At 39.0% G+C, this 20,399-nt stretch overlaps 1 long non-coding RNA gene across 1 annotated transcript; it reads right to left on the reverse strand.

Annotated features, from left to right (window-relative positions):
* Nucleotides 1-1,348: 1,348 nt before the first annotated feature.
* On the reverse strand, nt 1,349-2,582 carry LOC131220634 (uncharacterized). Its single transcript, XR_009158743.1, has 3 exons — nt 2,415-2,582; nt 1,738-2,016; nt 1,349-1,684 (listed from the first exon to the last, which is right to left on the reverse strand). It is a non-coding gene; the product is annotated as an uncharacterized LOC131220634 (long non-coding RNA).
* Nucleotides 2,583-20,399: the final 17,817 nt, after the last annotated feature.

Genomic DNA, 20,399 nt, shown 5'->3' on the forward strand with positions numbered 1-20,399 from the left:
ATTTTTTGTATCAAACCCGGCGAAAGCAGCCCTAATGATAAAGAACATTTCTTTTCATGAATTCATTATCTCTCTCTCTCTCTCTCTCTCTCTTTTAATTTTTTAACTTTCCATTACAATAATAACTACTTGAAATCATGGCATCTTCTCAAGATAGAAGTTCAATCCATCCCAACTTATGCACCTGTTAGGACAAGCAATTCAAACAACATCCTGCAACACATTTAAATGCTTAATCAGTCTCACTCCAGTCTTATATATTGAATGCTTAATGTACAGTCTCTTGAATTGGTGCAAACCATACCTGAATTGAGTGTAATGAATCAAAGAACGAAGAAATTTGACATGTAACTACATACAAGAAAGATAAAGGATATGCATATCTGGAGTGTTGCTATTCTCACATTGCTATGAGAGAGTAGGGTTTCATCATATATATTAATCAACTTATGAAATTTTATGATCATATGAAGCTAAGGCATGCATGCAAACCAAAAAAGGCACTCGATGATCTAAAACAAGCATCTAAAGCTTGGTTACAAAGGTTAGAGAATACTTTCTTCAAGTGATTTTATTTTTCCTTTTACTAATACATGCACTTTTGTGAAGAAATATATAAATGAAACTTTGTGTTGTTGACATAGATAATTTGATCATCACAAGTGGTGTTGTAGGATATGTGAAAATTTTGAAAAATCTCTCTCAAAATTTTAAGATAAAGGACTTTAAAGACCTTCAATACTTTTTAGGTAAGAGTGCTATCAATTTTGATCCTTTGAAAGAAGCTCATTGTTAGCTTAGTTGTAAAGTTTGGTTTATTGTGAAACAAAACCAATTGATCCTTTGAAAGAAGCTCATTGTTAGCTTAGTCTCTCTCTCTTGAAGCAAAAAAGAAGAAGAAAAAAAAATCTCTTTTATGTTTTTTCAATCCATCTTCCATTTTCTTCTTAACAAGAAAATCCATATTTACTAATATTCTCATTTTTCTATTTTTCAAAAGAATTAGTTCGGACTCCGAAAGCGTCGGTTCCAACACTCGTACTTTCAGCCCAAACCCTAACCAAGGACTCCAAAATTACTAAGTACTCATAAACATTCATTGCAAGCATTTTCTGTCTATGTGCATGACGACCATACTATTGAGATCAATCCTCTTATTTTCATTTACAAAAACTAGTGGATGACAAATTATGTGTAACATATGGAGATGGTTCAACCACTTGTGCAATTAGGGAAGGTTTAAAAGGACATACATATTTGAAAGTTGGTCAAATCATAAACAGACGTATTATGGACGGAGACATTGTTTTTATTAATAGGCTACCTAGCTAGTACTCGTAAAAATTCATTGCAAGCATTTTCTGTCTATGTGCATGACGACCATACTGTTAAGATCAATCCTCTTATCTTCATTTACAGGAACTAGTGGATGACAAATTATGTGTAACATACAGAGCTGGTTCAGCCACTTATGCAATTAGGGAAGGTTCAAAAGGCCCAAATTTCCACATCAAGCATCAGTTGCATACGTATGATACAGAAGGACAAAAGTATCACCTTCAACATGACTGTCAAACAAGTTTCCTCACCAAAAATTCAGATCACAAACCATCATGGCATGTGTCCAATTTTTGTGGAAGCACAAAGTAAATGATTGATACACATTGTGCACAAGTTGACCAACCTTGTATACAAATGTCATCTCCGTCCTCATACATTGTACACAAGATGACCAACCTTGCATACAAAGGTCATTTTCTCAGCTTAATCCGGGGATGCTAGAGACAATTGAGAAAGATCTCCAAGGAACCTCATGAGCCTCCCCACACCTCAGATTGCATATGGTCATGGTTCAAATGTAAAATGGTAACACAAAAACAAAAAATTAACATCACTATCATACATGGAATTTGAAAAAAATGAACTAGGCTCATGTATCATACTTTCAAGGAAAATGTGTATCTCCCTTGTTATGTCAATAGCATGAGAAGGACCTGAAGTTAAGGATTCGTGTACCTGATCAGAGTTCAGAGAAGTTATTAAGAATAGAAACATGACCAAATGACAATAAGCCAGCTTATAAAAATAAATGGTTAAGATTTTTAAACAAAAGTATCATTATGGTTTCAAGGAGGGTCCATTATCTCCCCAATGTTGAGTCATCTCAAAAGTAAAGGATTAGCAAAAAGCCAAAAACCAAACAATAGTTTGCAAAGGACTAGTGCAGCTAAGTTATAGTGAAGACAACACACAGAGAAATGGAGAAATTACAACGATTGCTTTATATTGGGAGGCAAAGAGCACTAAGTATAATGTAGCTAACAAAGGAGATTTTTCCTAGAAACATTGTGATTTTAAGACTGGACATTAGGTGAAATAAAGAAATGGCAATTTCAGAACCAAATGACACTTACACAGATTTCTTTGGCATTAGACTTCTACCAGTTTGTAGAAAGTCTTATTGTTGCATACATGGAATATTGTTGCAGCAATTTCTTAATGATTTGTTTGCAGCACATCCGTAGCAAGCTTGGATCAACAGCCTAGCTCACCAAACCATGGATTGTTCTTGCATCTTTTTCTTAACTGTTTTCTTAACGGATGGTTTGCAAACAGACAAAAATGAAAAAGATGAAACAATAGTCAAAATTTGATGGTGGAGCATGCAGATTTTTAGATTTCCCACCTTCATTTTGCCAATGATACACTCCGTGGCAGACCATTGAATTGGCAAAGTTGCTATGAATTTTTTAAGCTAGATTATTTGCATGATCAGAAACACCCTGTCTATCATAACCAGCATTTGCAACCTATCATCCAATACAAATGATGGGAAGTTCGTTGTATTGGATGGAGTTATCTATCTTCCTCCAGTTGATCAGATCAAGAAGATTCTCCAACATGACTTATAGAGTTGTGGCCCACCTGGATGGAAGGCAAATCTCCTAATTAGATCTCAAGCAATTAAAATACTCATGTAGATATCTATCAAATTGACCTTCAGCCTAAAATTCTTATTCAAAAAATAAAATAAAATTGGATGACTTATAGTAAAATGTGAACCAAAGATACATTTGGGCAAAAACCCCAATATAAGCCTCCAACAGAATTGGTACCTAAATAGTACAAACAACACAAGAATGTCAGAATTATTTAATTTTCAATCTTTTTTGGTCAAAAATTATTTATTTTTTTCAAAATATGAGGGATTTCAATTTTTCCATAAATGGTTGCTTCACTACCATGTGGGAAAGATGCACTAGTATGTCCATGTATATAAAGGACACAAACCAGGACATCAAATTTTTTATTTTATCCACTTGGAAATAAATACATGATAACATCTGTTGATAGGCAAAAGGAAAACATTACAAGAGAAACAGTTTGCATTTGCCAGATTCATCAATTTTTAAATTGCAGACTATTCTTGATTCAGAAAACATCTTGAATAATTCAAGCCATTTATTCTATAATTTAAGAGAGGGAACCTAAAAACGTCCAAAAATATCATTTTCTAAGATATTTTATATTTCAAAATACATGTGACTGCAATTTGGATTTAAGCCCCCAAAAAAAAAAAAAACACAACTGCAAAAGTTAAAGAATCATGGGAAGATCAAACAAATTATAAAAATCCAAAAAGAAATTAGTGTTGTAGCATTGGAAATCGATCAATTGCTAAGAGAGAGAGAGAGAGAGAGAGAGAGAGAGAGAGAGAGAGAGAGAGAGAGAGAGAGAGAGCAAAGCATATAATTATAAGACAGTAAAATGTGACTGTGAAAACAAGTCATGAAAGTATCAGAAGCCAATAACTATCAGATATTAATAAATTTTGAAGGTCAATTCTTTTAGAAACCCATCAAGTAGTGACGTAAACATTGAAACCATAATGACCTGCTGTAGATAGACTTTGGTCAGCTAATGTAAATCTTGTCTAACAAATCACTTCAATCCCCTGAGCCAAAATCTATTTATCTATATACTCATCTAGTTTCCTCTTTGTCAAATTTCATATTAAATGATTATTTTTCTTCATTGATATGAACTGAGTAGGAAGTGGGCAATATATAAGCTTATTTTGTTTGTTGCATGAACTTAATGTAAGTAAATTATATGAACCTACTTATGAGTAACTAAAATGTACTTGTAAGTGTTCAAGGCCAAGCCACTTTGAACAATCCTCTTACTGAAGGGAGGCATTATGCAAGCAACAATACAAGCAGACATCAAGAAAAGCAAGTTTCAACCCAACAACTAATCAACATCTTTTCATTAATCAGCACCAATTGAAGTAAACATAAGATGGTCAATGGCTAATACAGTAATAATAATATAAACACCATGATAATCGGTTATATTAAAGCTAATCAAGATATCAGGTTTAGAAAAAGGGTCACTCTCTTCATTGAACCATTTTCTTCAAAATCACGTTTGAAGAACTGAGCTGTCTCCATGTTGGCTCCCATAGCTACAAAAACAATGGCAAAATTGTCCTCCACTCCATCCTGTCAATTAATAAAAATGATTAAGAAAATCCACTTGTTGATCAACTGGTCCACACATATAAAAAAAAAATTCTTAAAAGGACTACAATCTACTTGTTGATTCAATTATTGTACGTTCTCTATATCTAAATCTATCTGTGATTCTACAGTTTAAAGAGCAAGATCATGAGACTCATTAGAAAGGTTTTGATGGGAGATTTCTTAGTTTAGCCATGAATAACAAAATGATGTGACATTTCCAAGAATATTGTAAACTAACCATAAGACATCCACAACTCAAGGAGGTTTAGAATGACTCTATAGTTGTGAGTAGAATAAGTTGTGTGCAGATGAATGACTCTCTTCCACCTTCCCTATAGTACATATTATCTAACAAAGTTGCATGTGTTTTATAATTCTATTGTAGTATCAATTAGCATTTGAACAGTGCGCAGGACTATTTATTTTCTTTTGGACAATTAGAGTCTTTTAGAAAATGAGATTTTGTGTTCCATAAAAATTTTTATTCAGTTGCCAAATTGCTAATTACATGATATACTTGCATCATCTTTATGTACTCATTTGTGTTGACTATCACCATATGATCATCTTCCTTCGTCTAGTTTCAACATTGTTTACCATTTGTTATGCAGGAAAGACCTCACATGTTTCAATTTGTTCCTAGCAGAAAACAAGTAAGAAACAGAGCTTCTCTTGTTACATGGTACCATTTATATGGAATGATTTGCTTCTTTTTTAGGTCAAAGCATGTGAGGTTGCGCTCATTCAACATTGAATGCTTTAAATGGTTGCACTCATTCAACATTGAAAACTTCTATGAATGTTATTTTTAATGGTGGGCGTTCAATACCCACTTTGTTGGGACTATTTTTTATCCCTCTTAGCTTTGAAAGTGTCCACGACCCATGATCCATTCGGGCCATCAGACAATAAACCATTTATAGCAGACACAGGACCTCAATTCAGGCTCAATCAATCTACAGGCCATGCCTAGGCCTGACTTTCAGGACCAAATAAATAACAGGTGGCAGCCTGGCCCGAATTCGGGCACTTAACACCCATAGACACAAAGGAACCACCAATAACAAAATTATCTTATACTCACCTACATTGAGAAACATCATAATTTCTAGAAATTATAACATGGACATCCCTAATCACAATAACGTCTACCCTAGATTAATTGCAACTGAAATCATCCGATTTTGAAAGGTGCGTTTGGCTGCAACAAATATCCTGAATTTCATGATATTTATTGTAACCAAACGTGCCCTAAGCAAAAAAATCTACAAAATGAGATAAATAGAACCCTAATTTACACAAAATCAATTTTCGAACAAAAAGGAACAAAAGAATATGAATTTAAAGAATCCACACATTCCATTTATGAAACCCATGTTTGTCTCCTTTGTAAAATCCTAAAATCCCCCAATCCCCAATTTGTAAAATCAGAAAAACCAAATTCAGGGTCCACATTCAAATCTATAAGCCCTAAAATCCCCAAATCCCTAAATGAGTGTCCACATTCGAATTAGAAATCCACAAATCACTAAATCCCCAAATTCATAAATCAACATTGAGATTGAGAGAGATTGAGAGGGCGAGAGAGGGAGAGAGAGAGAGAGAGAGAGAGAGAGAGAGAGAGAGAGAGAGAGAGAGAGAGACCTCACGTTCGTGAATCTAATTGAATCGAGCTTCAAAGAGAGAAAGGGAGGTCGTGATTGAGAGAGGAATGAAGGTGGTGCGTGGATAGGGAGGGCCTTGGACCACTGCTCGGCCAAACGAGGATGGGCAAGGAGAGAGATGGGGAGTCCAGGATAGGGTTGCTTTTGTCAGGAGTCGAGATGGAGAGAGATTGAGAGAGATGGGGAGTCAAGATGGAGAGAGAGAGAGAGAGAGAGAGAGAGAGAGAGAGAGAGAGAGAGAGAGGTGAGGAGAAGATAGAGAGAAAGGAACGAGAAGGCTTTTTGGTGGGGCTTTGGAATGAAATGTGGGCGCGAAATGTGGGCGCTGGAAGAAAACGTGGCCGCCCATTTGAAATGAAATGCGGCCCCACCCTAATATATATCATTTATCTGTGCCATTCATTAAATTCAACTAATGTTTTAGGGCTTTATCCCAAAAAAATTGGAAAATAGAAGGCTCACATGGACCACACCAGAAATCAACGAAAGGCACTTAATCTCCACTGTTTCCCATGGTGTGGTCCACTTGAGCTTTCAATTTACCTACTTTTTGGGGCTAATGCATTAAAATTAATGTCAAAATGGATGGACGGCTTAGATTAAATACAAACATTGTGGTGGGCTAATGCATTAAAATTTTTTTAACTTATCAATTTTATTTTTTAGAATGTTAAATTTTTGTCGAAATCTCGGTGTTTTTTAAATCTCATTTTTTAATCATTATTAATTTTTTAAACTAAATTTTCTTTTACAAAATGTCAATTTTATGTCAAAATGTCAATTTATTAATCTTAATTTTTCTTTTTTCTTTTTCAAAAATTTTAACAAAAATCTCATTTTTGTTATCAAACTTTTCAATTTTCTTCAAAATACAAATTCTGAATTTTTTTTCAAAATCTCAATTTTTTTTTCCAAAAATCTATTTTGTTTTCAAACTTATCAATTTATTCAATTTTCTCAAAATTTTCAAGACGCCATTTTTTTTTAAAGTATCATTTTTTTTTCAACTTTCAAATTATTTTTTTACAAAATCTCAGTGTTTTTTAAAATCTCTATTTTAAAAAAAAAAAAATCTCTCTATTTTTCTCAAACATTTTCAATTTTCTTTTGCACAATCCCATTTTTTTTTTACTTCTCAATTTTCCTTTTCAAAAAGTAAGTTTTTTTTTTGTCAAAATCTCAATTTTTCTTCAAAATTTCTAATCTTTCGAACTTCTCCATTTTCTTTTTCAAATTTTTTTTAACGAACTTGTCAATTCTTTACTCAAATTCTATTTTATTTTCAAAATCTCATTTTTGTTGTCGAACTTTTCAATTTTTTTTCAAAATACAAAATCCCAATTTCTTTTGCAAAATTTATTTGTTTTTCAGAGTTGTTAATTTATTCAAACTATATTTCACATTCAACATGGACCAAGCACACAATTCTTGTTATCTCTTACTATAATGCATGGTAATTTCATTGAACCTAGAGCTCAGCCCCAGGACACAGTCTTTGGGCTAGTAAGCCAGATTGCGGCAATGATGGAGCAACTAGACTAGTTGACTGCCTGGTGGGATATATTGACTAATTTGAGCAGGCATCCTATAATCATCAGAATTCCTCACTGTTTAGACCCGAACAACCATGAGAAGTGGATTTACTTAAAAAATTCACTAAACTGCATCCTCCAATTTTTAATGGCGCTTCCAATCCAATGATTGCTAAGGATTGGCTAAAAGGAATCAAGAAGATGTTAGAAGCTATGAACTGCCCTGATAGTCAGAAGGTCAAACTTACTACGTTTATCCTTCAAGGTGAAGCTGGTGTGTGGTGGAGAGTAGCTAAGCGGATGGTTCCAGTTGGACATGTTTAGACCTGGAATGAATTCCAGGATAAATTTTACGAGAAGCATTATCCGAAAGCATACTGCACCCAAAAGATGGTAGAATTTATGAAATTATAACAGGGTTCCATGTCTGTAGCCTAATATGAGGTGAAATTCACAGATTTGTAAAGGTATGTTCAGAAGATAATGGAAGATGAAGATTATAAGTTAACAATATTCGAATAAGGGCTTCGATAGAATATCCAAACAAAATTATGTTGTGTAGATATCAAGAAATACTCAGAGATAGTGGACAAGGCTTTATGAGTTAAGCAAGACATACAGCGCTTCCTCAAGACTTGTTTGTAGTTAAAAGGACAAGGCAGAGGAGTAGACCAGCACCTAGTCAGCAACAACCATCATAGAAGAAAGAGAAAAAGAATATTCAATGGTCAATACCAGAAAATTAGGAACAACCTTTTCTAGGCAACTGTGTATATTATGGAAAGTATGGTCATATGGCTCAGGTATGCATAACCAAGCTGAGGGATATGGATCAAATGCCTCTTCAATAGATATCCCCTAGACTATAACTTTCAACACCAACTCAGCAGTTGGGGAAAATATCTCAAGCGTCTTGTCTTTTACCTCCTAAGCAATAGTAGTATCAATAGAATAGACATCCTTATCAAGAACCTCAAAGTTGGAGTGGTAGGTTGGAATCAGAGACGTACACGGCGGGACTCACCTGATATACAACTTAGATCTTGCACCCATGGGCTACTTTGGTACAAATGGTGGTATCTTCTCTCCATTTCTTTGATTTGTGGGTCCATTGTTACAAAGTTGCAATTGAGCCAGGCCAATGTCTGTCCATTCATTGCCTGTGGGCTAAGGACTCCAGCTTTAGTTTACTCTCATAGCTTGCTAATTAAGGATCTAATCCCGAGTTCAACTTCTTTCATTAGCATGTCTGTCTACCGGCCCGGCTCGTTTGTTTTGCCCGGCCTATCTACGATTTCAAATGTGTTTTTGTCATGGGTCGCACTTAACGAACAGCTCAGATGTTGTATAAATTAGATGATTTGTCCTCAAGCTGGGGTCCTTCACAGTCATTACAGGTTAGCTTGGGGCCAACATTTTAACTTTGTGGGCCATACTTAGACAGATCCTGGCCATGCCTGGGCCGAGCCCATTGACAGCTCTAATACTATGCTAGAATCAGTAATTTGAATAGGTCTGGCTCAACAGGTTCAAAATCCGGGCTTAAATCAACCCCACCACGATGTATGTGTTTAATCCATGCTGTCCTCTACCTCCTCTCTCTCTCTCTCTCTGTATCTCTCTTCCTCTCTCTCTGATCTCTCTCTCGCTGACCGTTGCCGAACGCCCTACTCATGCACGCCCTCTCTCTCTCTCTCTCTCTGAAGCTCGGTTGACCGTGAGGTATCTCTCTCTCTCCCTCTCAATCTCTCTCAATCTCAATACCGATTTAGGGATTTAGGGATTTAGGGTTGGATGGCAAATAAACCTTACATTAGACCCTAGGAAGTTTTTAATGGTGTCCATGGACCTTACGGCTATCAATGGAATGGGCCACGGTGGGGCCAATACATGTATACGCTGTGGGGCCCATTATCCCACGTGACAGTGGCCCACCATAGAGTTTATTTGCCATCCAACCCATTGTTAGTCTAAAATATGATGTTTGGTGGGGTTCTTTTTTTTCTTATTTATGACCTAATAAACAAATTGGATGCCAAACAAACAGTACAGTGGGCCTTATGAGGATTTTAATGATGGATATCCAATCACTATTGTTTTCATGTGGTGTGGTCCACCTGATATTCATATACCTCTCATTTTTTGGGCCCCACCATGATGTATGTTTTATATCCACACCTTCCATCCATTTAGAGAGATCATTTTAGGGCAATATCCAAAGAGCGAGTTAAATCCAAAGCTCTAGTGGACCCAACACAAAAAACAATGGGACAGTGACGCCCGCCATTAAAAACTTTATAAGGCACAAAAGTTTGTTGGGCCAACTGTGAATTCACGTAGTCTATCCATGCCGTCCATCCGTTTTTTCAAATCATTTTAAGGGTTGAGCCCAAAATTGAAGTATATCAAAATCTCAAGTGGACCATACTAAAGCAAACAGTGGAAGGATGGATTTCCACCGTTGGAAACCTTTCTAAGGCACCTAGTGATGTTTATTTGTCATCCAAACTGTTCATAAGATCACACTTAGAATGGATGAAGGGAAAACACAAATATCATCTTAATCTAAAACTTTTGTGGGCCCCCAAGAACTTTTCAACGGTAGACTTCAATTCACGCCGTTTTAAGTGGTGTGGTCTACTTGAACTTTAAATATGATTAATTTTGGTTTAAAGCCCTAAAATTATATGTTAAAATAGATGAACGGAGTTGATATAATGCATGAATGACGGTGGGCCCCACAGAGTTTACTCAGTACACTAACGTACTGAGTTACTCAGTACGCAATCCGCTTCCGTCCAAGAGGCCCTACGCCTCTCTCTCTCTCTGTCTCTTTTTCCCCAAAGCTCTCTCATTCCTCTCTGTCTTTCATGCATCCTCTCCCTCCCTCTCTCTCTCTGATCTCTCTACCATCCTCTCTCAGTCTCTCTCACTACCAGAAACATTGTTATCAGGGCTTTTTGCCTCACCCCATCCCTAAATCGCGCACGCCAACATTTCTCCCAAAACCCTTTTTCCCTCTTCTCTCCCAAATCGTGCACCTCATCCCCAAATCCTGAAATAGTCTCTCTCTCTCCAACGTCTCTCGATCTCCCTTTTCCACTCCGGCCAGCAAGAGGAAGAAGCACCAGCAACAGCCGCAGCTCCCCTTCTCCAATAGCCGCAGCAGTATGCTACTCTCTCTCTCTCTCTCTCTCTCCTGGTTTCATCATGTCTGAAATATCTTGCAGAGTGTGATGGATCATACCACAGAAAATGGTGCTGGGTTTTCCACCGTTGAAACCCTTTTTGTAGGCCCACTGTGATGTCTGTCTGTCATTGAACCTGTCCATATGGTCACCTGGACCTGGACGTGGGGGCAGGGCCCATAGATGGGGCAGATCCAAAGCTTGATGGACCCCACCACAGAAGTTACAGTGGTTTTCTGTCCATCGTTGAAACCCTTCTATAGGGCCCACCATGCTGTTGTTGTTTTCTTTTTTCAATCAGACCTGTAATAAAGGAAGACATAAATGTCAGCTTCATCTAAGCTTAAATGGACCTCACCATAGGCAGTTACGGTGATTAACTCCCACCGTTGAATCTTCTAGTGGGGTCCATAGTGATGGTGATGTGCCCTCCACCTGTTGTTATGGTCACACAAACGTGGTAGAAGGGACAACAGAACCATCAGCTTGATCCAAAACCGCTGTGTGCCCGCCCCAAGAAACAGTGTTGATGGAACATCCACCAAGATGGAGGAGCACCCATCGTTAAATCTTCCTTTGGGGCCCACCATGATGTTTATTTGCCATCTAATTGACTATAAGGTCACTCGTGCCTAGTCACTTAATAGTGGTGATGAGGCGTAGCCGTTCGAAGAAAAAAAAAAGATAGTGACAACATCACTCTGCCATTAAATCAGCAGATCAAAATCAGCACAAATATGACTAAAGAATTCTTAGAAATTTTTAAGTATAGTTGCATTTCAATTTTTCAGTTCTGTTCAATAGATCTGTTTGCATGAGATCCTTTCATTTTCACTGATTGTCAATAGTTTAAGTGACTGACATCTGTTTGTGAGAAAAATTGTTGAGAGCTAGATGCAGATTTGGGGCTTGAGATAGAATCATTTTGGTTCATGGAAAATTTTTGGAAATTATAGCAACCCAACCCTCAAGTTTGATGAGACCTAATTGTAGCCAATAATTTGTCTCAGCTTCTGGAAACTTCCAAGAATCAAAGAGATTAGGATTTGGATATGTTTTTAGGTTACACTTGGTATTTCTCACTTTCTTTCAATTACATCAGTGAACTGATTTTTGTACCATCTTTTCCTAATGTATGAAATTGAAATTAAATGCCATAGCCCAAGAATTGGGTTAAGCACCTGTGTTGAATAGGGGCTGTTTGCCAATTGATTTAAACCGTCCATTTTGTTTGCACTTTGTGGATCACCTGATGAATCCAACAACCTGATTCTTAGGGCCATGGCATTTACAATTAGGGCCAAGACAAGGGCATGCAGATGGTCCCAATGCCTGTGAGCTTGAGCCCAAAACTTGAGTGTTGTTAAAGCATAAGGCACTATTCAAAATTTTGCTCAGGATGCAATGCCTCTGATTGTATATATATATAAACCCTACAACTCATTTCGATCCCAGCCCTAACTCTCTCTCTCTCTCTATGTTGCTGTTGGCCCTTACTATATCTTTCAAGTTCTTTATATTGCTTGAATGCCAAACTAAGTGAGTATTTTGAGATAAATATGAGATTTTCACTACCTATTCTAATAGGAAATGAAAATTGGAATTCATGTTTAAATAATTTAGTGATACAAGGCTTACCAATCCATGGATGTGGAGCTGAGGTAGTCAGGCTCTTCCAACGGATGCTAGGGGAAGGACTGATACCTGACAATGTGGCCTTCACAGTCATCTTGGCATGAATGTTTGATGCAGGGGATGACGTGAGGTCAAGCACCATCTTCCTCAAGAGGATGACTATTCCGAATCCACGGAACTTCTCTGGACTCCTCACAGAGACTTCTCGAATCCACGAGGAAAGAAAGCAGAAAATAGAAATAAATTCTAATAAATTCAAAATTGATTGATGAATAATTAAAAATGAGTTCACAACCCTTTAAATAAGGGTACCAAGCAATGGGAAAGAAATCAGAATCAAACTACAACTCAAACTCCTAGAATCCGCGACTTACTATAAATAGTAAACTTACTATTTATAGACGGTCGTGATGTCTACTAGTGCACAAGGTTTTTGGCCAAAAGTAGTAAGTGTCCTATTTGGCTTCACCAAACCGTTCTCCTAATTATTCTAAGCTCTTTTCACGTTGGGCGCAACTCCTAAAGCCCGACGGATGAAGAGTTATAATCAAACTAAAACTTACTATTTATAGTAAAAATGAAATTAAAACAGGGAAACGACCGTTGATCAAGGGGTTTTTCACAATTTCAGGCTGCGCAACCTGGCATAGCGGGATTGGTTGGCTAAAGTAGCTCGTTCTACCCCAAAATCATATATTTTACGTCAGATAACTCATTCCGGATTGCGAGATACGCTCGATTTAAGGTTCGATGGTCCGAATCACTTCTGTCGTTGACCGGGCCTTTTCTGATCCATCTTGGCCATGAAACTGTCCGCGAACCGCTCTACATCAGTCCCCTCCACTTCAAAAGAACTCGTCCTCGAGTTCTCATCCTGCGCTGGTTCATGATACTCGGTCAGGTCCGCGACGTTGAAAGTCCGTGAGATTGCCATGTCATCTGGAAGATCAACAACATAAGCGTTGTCATTGATCTTTCAGATGATTGGTACCGGTCCAATCTTTTTATTCTTTAACTTGTTGTACGTTTCAGTTGGAAATCGTTCTTTACGCAGATGGACCATTACTTGGTCGCCCACCTCGAACACTTTTTATCGCCGATGCTTGTCCGTTTGCTCCTTGTATTTTTCGTTCGAGGCATGTAGCTTGGTTTGTACCTCCGTAGGAATGCCCATGATCTTGTCAGCCATATGTTCCGCGGTAATGTTCATGCCTGGGAGCATGGGCAGAGGGACCAAGTCTAGTGTGTGGCGAGGTACTCGTCCATAAATAACCTGGAACGGGAATTTTCCTATCGAGCGGTTCACCATGTTGTTGAATGTAAACTCCGCTTGAGACAAGGCCAAATCTCACTGCTTCGATTTTTCTCCTGAAATACATCGAAGGAGGTTTCCTAATGTGCGATTCACAACCTCAGTTTGACCGTCAGTCTGTGGGTGGTAGGCGCTGCTGAACTGAAGTCGTGTATCGAATCGAGTCCACAAAGTCCGCCAAAAGTGGCTTATGAACTTCGTGTCACGGTCAGAAGTAATAGTCTTGGGAACCCCGTGTAGCCGCACAATTTCTCTGAAGAATAGATTCGCCACGTGTGTTGCATCGAGAGTCTTCTTGCATGGAATAAAGTGCGCCATCTTGGAGAAATGATCTACTACTACAAACACCGAATCCATACCGCGTTGTGTTCGTGGGAGACCAAGCACGAAGTCCATAGATAAATCCTCCCAAGGGCCATCAGGCATGGGTAACGGAGTGTAAAGGCCCATATTATGAGATTGCCCCTTAGAGGTCTGACAAATATAACAATATTAGACTGCCTTTCCTACATCACGTACTAATTGCGGCCAGTAATACCGTTCTTCCACAAGAGCTCGCGTTTTGTCTTGCCCAAGGTGTCCACTGAGGCCACCTCCATGTAGCTCTCAGATTATCTGTTCCCTTAGCGAACTGCTTCAGATGCACAGTTGATTTCCCTTGAAAAGGAACCCATCTTGCATATGTAAGTCACCGGGGTGACCTTCTTGGCATCTAACCCATGCATCCTTGAAGTCGTCGTCATCGGCATATATGTCTTTGAGGCGCTCGAACCTGACAACCTCATTACTCATAGTGACTAACAAAGTTGCACGGTGACTCAGTGCATCAGCTACTTTGTTCTGTTGCCCTGACTTATGTTTTAGTACGAACATGAATTCCTGCAAAAACGAGATCCATCTAGTATGCACACGGTTAATGTTAGCTTGACTATTAATGAATTTGATAGCTTGATGGTCTGTGTAAAGTATGAATTCCCTTTGAATCAAATAATGTCACCAGTGCCGCAATGCCTAGATCACCGCGTATAACTCAATCTCATATGTAGACCACTTCTTGCGTGCATCACTAAGTTTCTCGCTGTAGAAGGCTACCGGCCTACCTTCTTGAGACAAAACTCCCCCAATTCTGACATATGAGGCATCACATTCAACTTCAAACAGCTTGTCGAAGTTGGAAAGTACAAGAACCAGGGTCGTGGATAATCTGCCCTTGATTTCGGCAAAGCTCCTGTTGGCTTTGTCAGTCCACTGAAACTGCCATTTCTTCATGCAATCTGTGATTGGTGACACAATGGTACTGAAAATTTTCACGAACCGATGATAGAGTGTCGCCAACCCATGAAAACTTCGCACTTCATGAATATTTGTGGGAACCGGCCATTCTCTGATTGCCTTCACCTTTTCCTTATCCACCCGAATGCCCGTGGATGTGACGACAAAACCCAGGAACAATAGGCTATCAGTCATGAAACTGCACTTTTTTAAATTGAGGTACAGTTTATTTTTAGTGAGCACTTGAAGGACCTTCTTGAGGTATTCCATATGGGTGTTTTCATCTTGACTGTATATCAAAATATCATCGAAGTAAACCATAACGAATCGCCCAATGAAAGGTTTCAGAACTTGGTTCATCAAGTGCTAGGCGCATTCGAAAGACCGAAGGGCATGACCATCTATTCGTATAATCCTTCCTTGGTCTTAAAGGCTGTTTTTCACTCATCACCCGACCGTATTCGAATCTGATGGTAGCCGTTCCTTAGGTCCAATTTAAAGAATATTTTTGCACCCTCTAGCATGTCCAGCATATCGTCCAACCGTGGTATAGGAAACCTTATTTTATGGTGATTTTGTTGATGGCTCGGCTGTCGACACACATGCGCCAACTCCCATCTTTCTTTGGAGTTAATAGAGCTGGTACAGTACATGGACTCATGCTCTCTCGAATAAGACCCTTACAGATCAACTCCTCGACTTGTCCCTGTAGAATCTCGCACTCATTCGGACTCATTCGATAATGGGGACGATTAGGGAAATTGGACCCAGGGACAAAGTCGATATGGTGTTGGATATCCCGCATGGGAGGTAACTCATCGGGAAGGTCATCGGGCCAGATTTCTTTGAATTCATGTAGCAGGGGCCTTAGTCTTTCAGGGATGTTAGTAGGCTCTAGTTCTTCCCCTTTTATAATTAATGCATAAGTCTGTCCTGTTTCCTTTGATTCTTCCAAGAAGTCCCGTATGGTTAAGAGAAAATAGCCCTCCGCTTTAGAAGTTTCAGGTGGTCCCTCTGGTCCATAGGGGCCAATATGGTCTTCTGGATGTCCTTGACGAAGATATATATATTATCTCGCCCTTTATGAGTGGCGTCATGATCAGATTGCCAGGGCCGACCGAGTAGTATGTGACATGCTTACATGTCAACCACATCGCATACTACTTCATCCTTATAATGTTTACCAATTGAAAAAGATATGGTGCACCGTTCAGTTACCTTTGTTTTGTTGACCTTCTTGATCCAACCGATTGTATATGGAGAGGGATGACGCTCTGTTTTCAATTGTAATTTTTCCACCATGACCTTGGAGACGATGTTCTCGCTGGTCCCACTATCAATGATCACGTCACAAATCTTTCGATTCACCGTACACCTAGTGTGGAAGATGTTATGCCACTGTGAATGCACTTCTTTTCTTGGCGCATATAATAGTCGCCTCACGACAAGCGATTCACCGTGATCTTGCTGAATCCAACCTGAATCATCTGCCTCATCCTCGGTTGTATGCTCATGTTCTTCGATATCTGGATCTTCATAAGCGTTATCAGCACTACCATCATTGATGGCGAGGTTTGCCACTTTTCGCTGGGGACAAGTATTTAATAGGTGGCTCTGTTGGCCACAACGATAGCAATTATCGGGCCTTGGCCGAGCATAGGGGTTTGGGATTTTACTTAGACCAGCAGCAGTCGATATGCCCCTTTGGGGTCTAGCTTACCCGCTTCATTGATTTCGGTTCTCAAATGTAGGAGGTTGAGTGCGTGCTCCTACGGGCTCCTTTCCCTTAGGCTGTGTAGTTCCCTGGGGCAGACCTGCCACAGGGATCCTTACAGTAGGATAGGTCCGTGTGTTAGGACATTCAAGTTGCGCTTCTGCCGAGTAGCCAACTTGATCGCATCATTCATCGTCCAGACAGACTGCATCTGGACCCGATCCTGGATAGCCATACGCAATCCACCGTTGAATCGGGCGACTTGCTGCGATTCAGTCTCGACCAAATCGTTACGCACTGCCAGGCGGTAAAATTCTTCTGCATATTCTCTCACCGACCGACTACCCTGTCGACAATTTTAGTATTGTTGGAATAATACCTGATCGTAATCGCTAGGGAGGAATATGGCACGTAGTAGCTGCTTCATCCGTTGCCAGGTGCAGATTGGTGCTTTCGTCTGCCTGGTTCGCGCGAGTTGCAGTTGTTCTCACCAAGCTGAAGCTCCTCCTTTCAACTTGCAGGCCACAAGCTTGACCTTCTTTGCTTCAGGGATGTCCATATAGTTGAAAAATTGTTCAACTTCAGAAAGCCAATCGAGGAAATTCTCAATGTGTAGTTGGCCATTGAAGGTAGGAATATCAACCATCATCTTGAATTCTCGATCCGTTTGATCTACTCGATCGCCGCCATGTCTGGGGTGTTGGAGGATTATGTCGTCTATTTCCTCCTCACTGGAGCCCCCTTCCTCAGGAATGACCCTTGGATGCACTGCCGGTACTATCCTGCGATCAGGGTGATTAATTGGGGGTGGAGGATTGCCACCAGGAACACGGAGTTGCCTTAGGTTTTTCGCCAAGAGATTCGCAATGCGGTCGATGGAAGCCTGCAGCCCTTGCATGGCTTGCTGATTCTCTCATTGTGCTACTTTGAAAGCTGCTACCGTTAAAGGTAAATTCCTAGAGCACCGCCCATGGGATTGTTGCCCGACCTGTCGTTAGAAGCCATCGATCCGAGGAGAAACCTCGCTTAGATACCAAACTGACGCAGGGGACGACGTGAGGTCGAGCACCGTCTTCCTCAAGAGGATAACTATTCCGAATCCACGGAACTTCTCTGGACTCCTCACAGAGACTTCTCGAATCTACGAGGAAAGAAAGCAGAAAATAGAAATAAATTCTAATAAATTCGAAATTGATTAATGAATAATTAAAAATAAGTTCACAACCCTTTAAATAAGGGTACCAAGCAATGGGAAAGAAATCAGAATCAAACTACAACTCAAACTCCTAGAATCCACGACTTACTATAAATAGTAAACTTACTATTTATAAACGGTCGTGATGTCTACTAGTGCGCAAGGTTTTCGGCCAAAAATAGTTAGTGTCCTATTTGGCTTCACCAAACCGTTCTCCTAATTATTCTAAGCTCTTTTCACGTTGGGCGCAACTCCTAAAGCCCGACGGATGAAAAGTTATAATCAAACTATAACTTACTATTTATAGTAAAAACAAAATTAAAATAGGGAAATGGCCGTCGATAAAGGGGTTTTTCACAATTTCGGGCTGCACAACCCAGCATAGCAGGGTTGGTTGGCTAAAGTAGCTCGTTCTACCCCAAAATCATACATTTTTCGTCAGATAACTCATTCCGGATTGCGAGATACGCCCGATTTAAGGTTCGATGGTCCGAATCACTTCTATCATCGACCGGGCCTTTTCTGATCCATCTTGGCCATGAAACTGTCCACGAACCGCTCTACATCAATGTTGGAACTGTGAAGAGGAACAATAAGTGTTGTGACTTATGCGGGGGACCTCTTGTGAAGTCTTGCTATTATGTTAACCAAATGATGTTGTATGGAGTTTATTATTTTTAAGACCCTCACAATTTCTTATATTGATGCTACACACCAGGAATGTAAGAAGTCTTGCTATTAAGCTCTATAAACATAAACTTTGGTAAGTCTAGCATGTTAAAAAGACTACAAAAAACAACTTGTTTTATGAAATTGAATAGTAAAGCTGGTTAAAGGGTTCAAGTAAAAACTATAAGAAATGTTTTGTGACTATATAATTAGCAAAACTACTGGAGTTTGTTTCGAAACTATATAATTAGTTTACCACCAAAGGACAAGAAATTAAGATATGTTAAGATTTTCTTGCTAGTAGTTGTGTTGACTTGTGAACTTTCCTTGTCTTTTGAAGATTTGTAGTCTTGCAATTCTCTTGTTTCTTTTTGAAATCTGTTGGAAGGTGACTTAAAATGCCAGCCCATTACTTTCTTTTTTACCTGTAACAAACATTATAAAACAGGACATTCTGCACCCCATCGTTTGGTTCTACTGTTCACATTTTACAGATGAATGATGAGCTCATTGAGTGGACTGCTACTAAATTAGTTCAATGGGTGTTTACACAAAATTATGCTAATTAATGAAGAAATTTCATGATGCAACCAAATGCACCATTACCTAAAAACAAACACCAATTGGATTATCCTAAATATCCATATTATGGACTGAAAATGGATATTTAAAAACAAAAATCACCAACACATATATAACAAATAAGAAGGAAATCAACTCTGATATGGTCAGAATTGTTTGATTAGGTTAGCTGTTGTAGCTATTTCACAATGAGACCCACCAAAATATATGGTTGGAATTACAGGGGAAAATCATTTCCCATACACAATATAAGGATGAAAGAAAACATGAACTCTGTTATAAGTCACTAACTAGTGCATATACCAAGTCATACTCATCCAAGTGACTAACTATTGCATTTCTGAACACCCTTGTGAAAAACTACCATCATCCAGATTTTTTGTACTCTGAAAAACTACAATCATGTGGATTTTCTATATTTGTTAAGAGGAGTTTCTTCAAGGCATATACTAAGTACTCAAGGCATCGGTCGGCCTAGTTTCTCATATTTGTTATGCTCTCTCTGTGAGGTTTTCTTGCATTATTTTCAGCTGAACCGAGCTCGTGCCAACCAAAATCATAATGTTAAATAGACCCGACCCTAGTGTGGGGCCCGCCTTGAAGATGTGTTATATATCTACTTCGTCCATTCATTTTACCAGTCCATTCTAGGACGTGGTTCCAAAAATTGAATAGATCCAAATATCAGGTGGACCACATCTAGGGGAAAATTGTGGTGTTACCAGTCCATTCTGGTTCCAAAAATTGAACAGATTCAAATATCAGGTAGACCACATAAAGAGAGAAATTGTGGTATTACCAGTCCATTCTAGGACATGGTTCCACATCTAGGAGAAATTGTGGTGATCGAATGCTCACCAGCCAAGAACTTCCTAGGGCTTACAGACCATAATAAGGTCAACCAGACTTATATGAAGGGAAAATACAAAGAGTACCTGTCGTAAAAATTAGGTCATCCGCCTCATGATCACCAAACAAATGTATGGTTGTGAAAGGATGAGCCGTAGGCTTATTATAATATTTCTTTTTTAGTCGAATTTGTTTTAAGCCGATTTTGTAGCGGTCTATCTCACTTTACGGGTCATATCTAAAGGTGGGCGGTCCCATAGG

Source organism: Magnolia sinica, chromosome 12 (genome assembly GCF_029962835.1).
Source record: "Magnolia sinica isolate HGM2019 chromosome 12, MsV1, whole genome shotgun sequence".
Classification (NCBI taxonomy): Eukaryota; Viridiplantae; Streptophyta; class Magnoliopsida; order Magnoliales; family Magnoliaceae; genus Magnolia; species Magnolia sinica.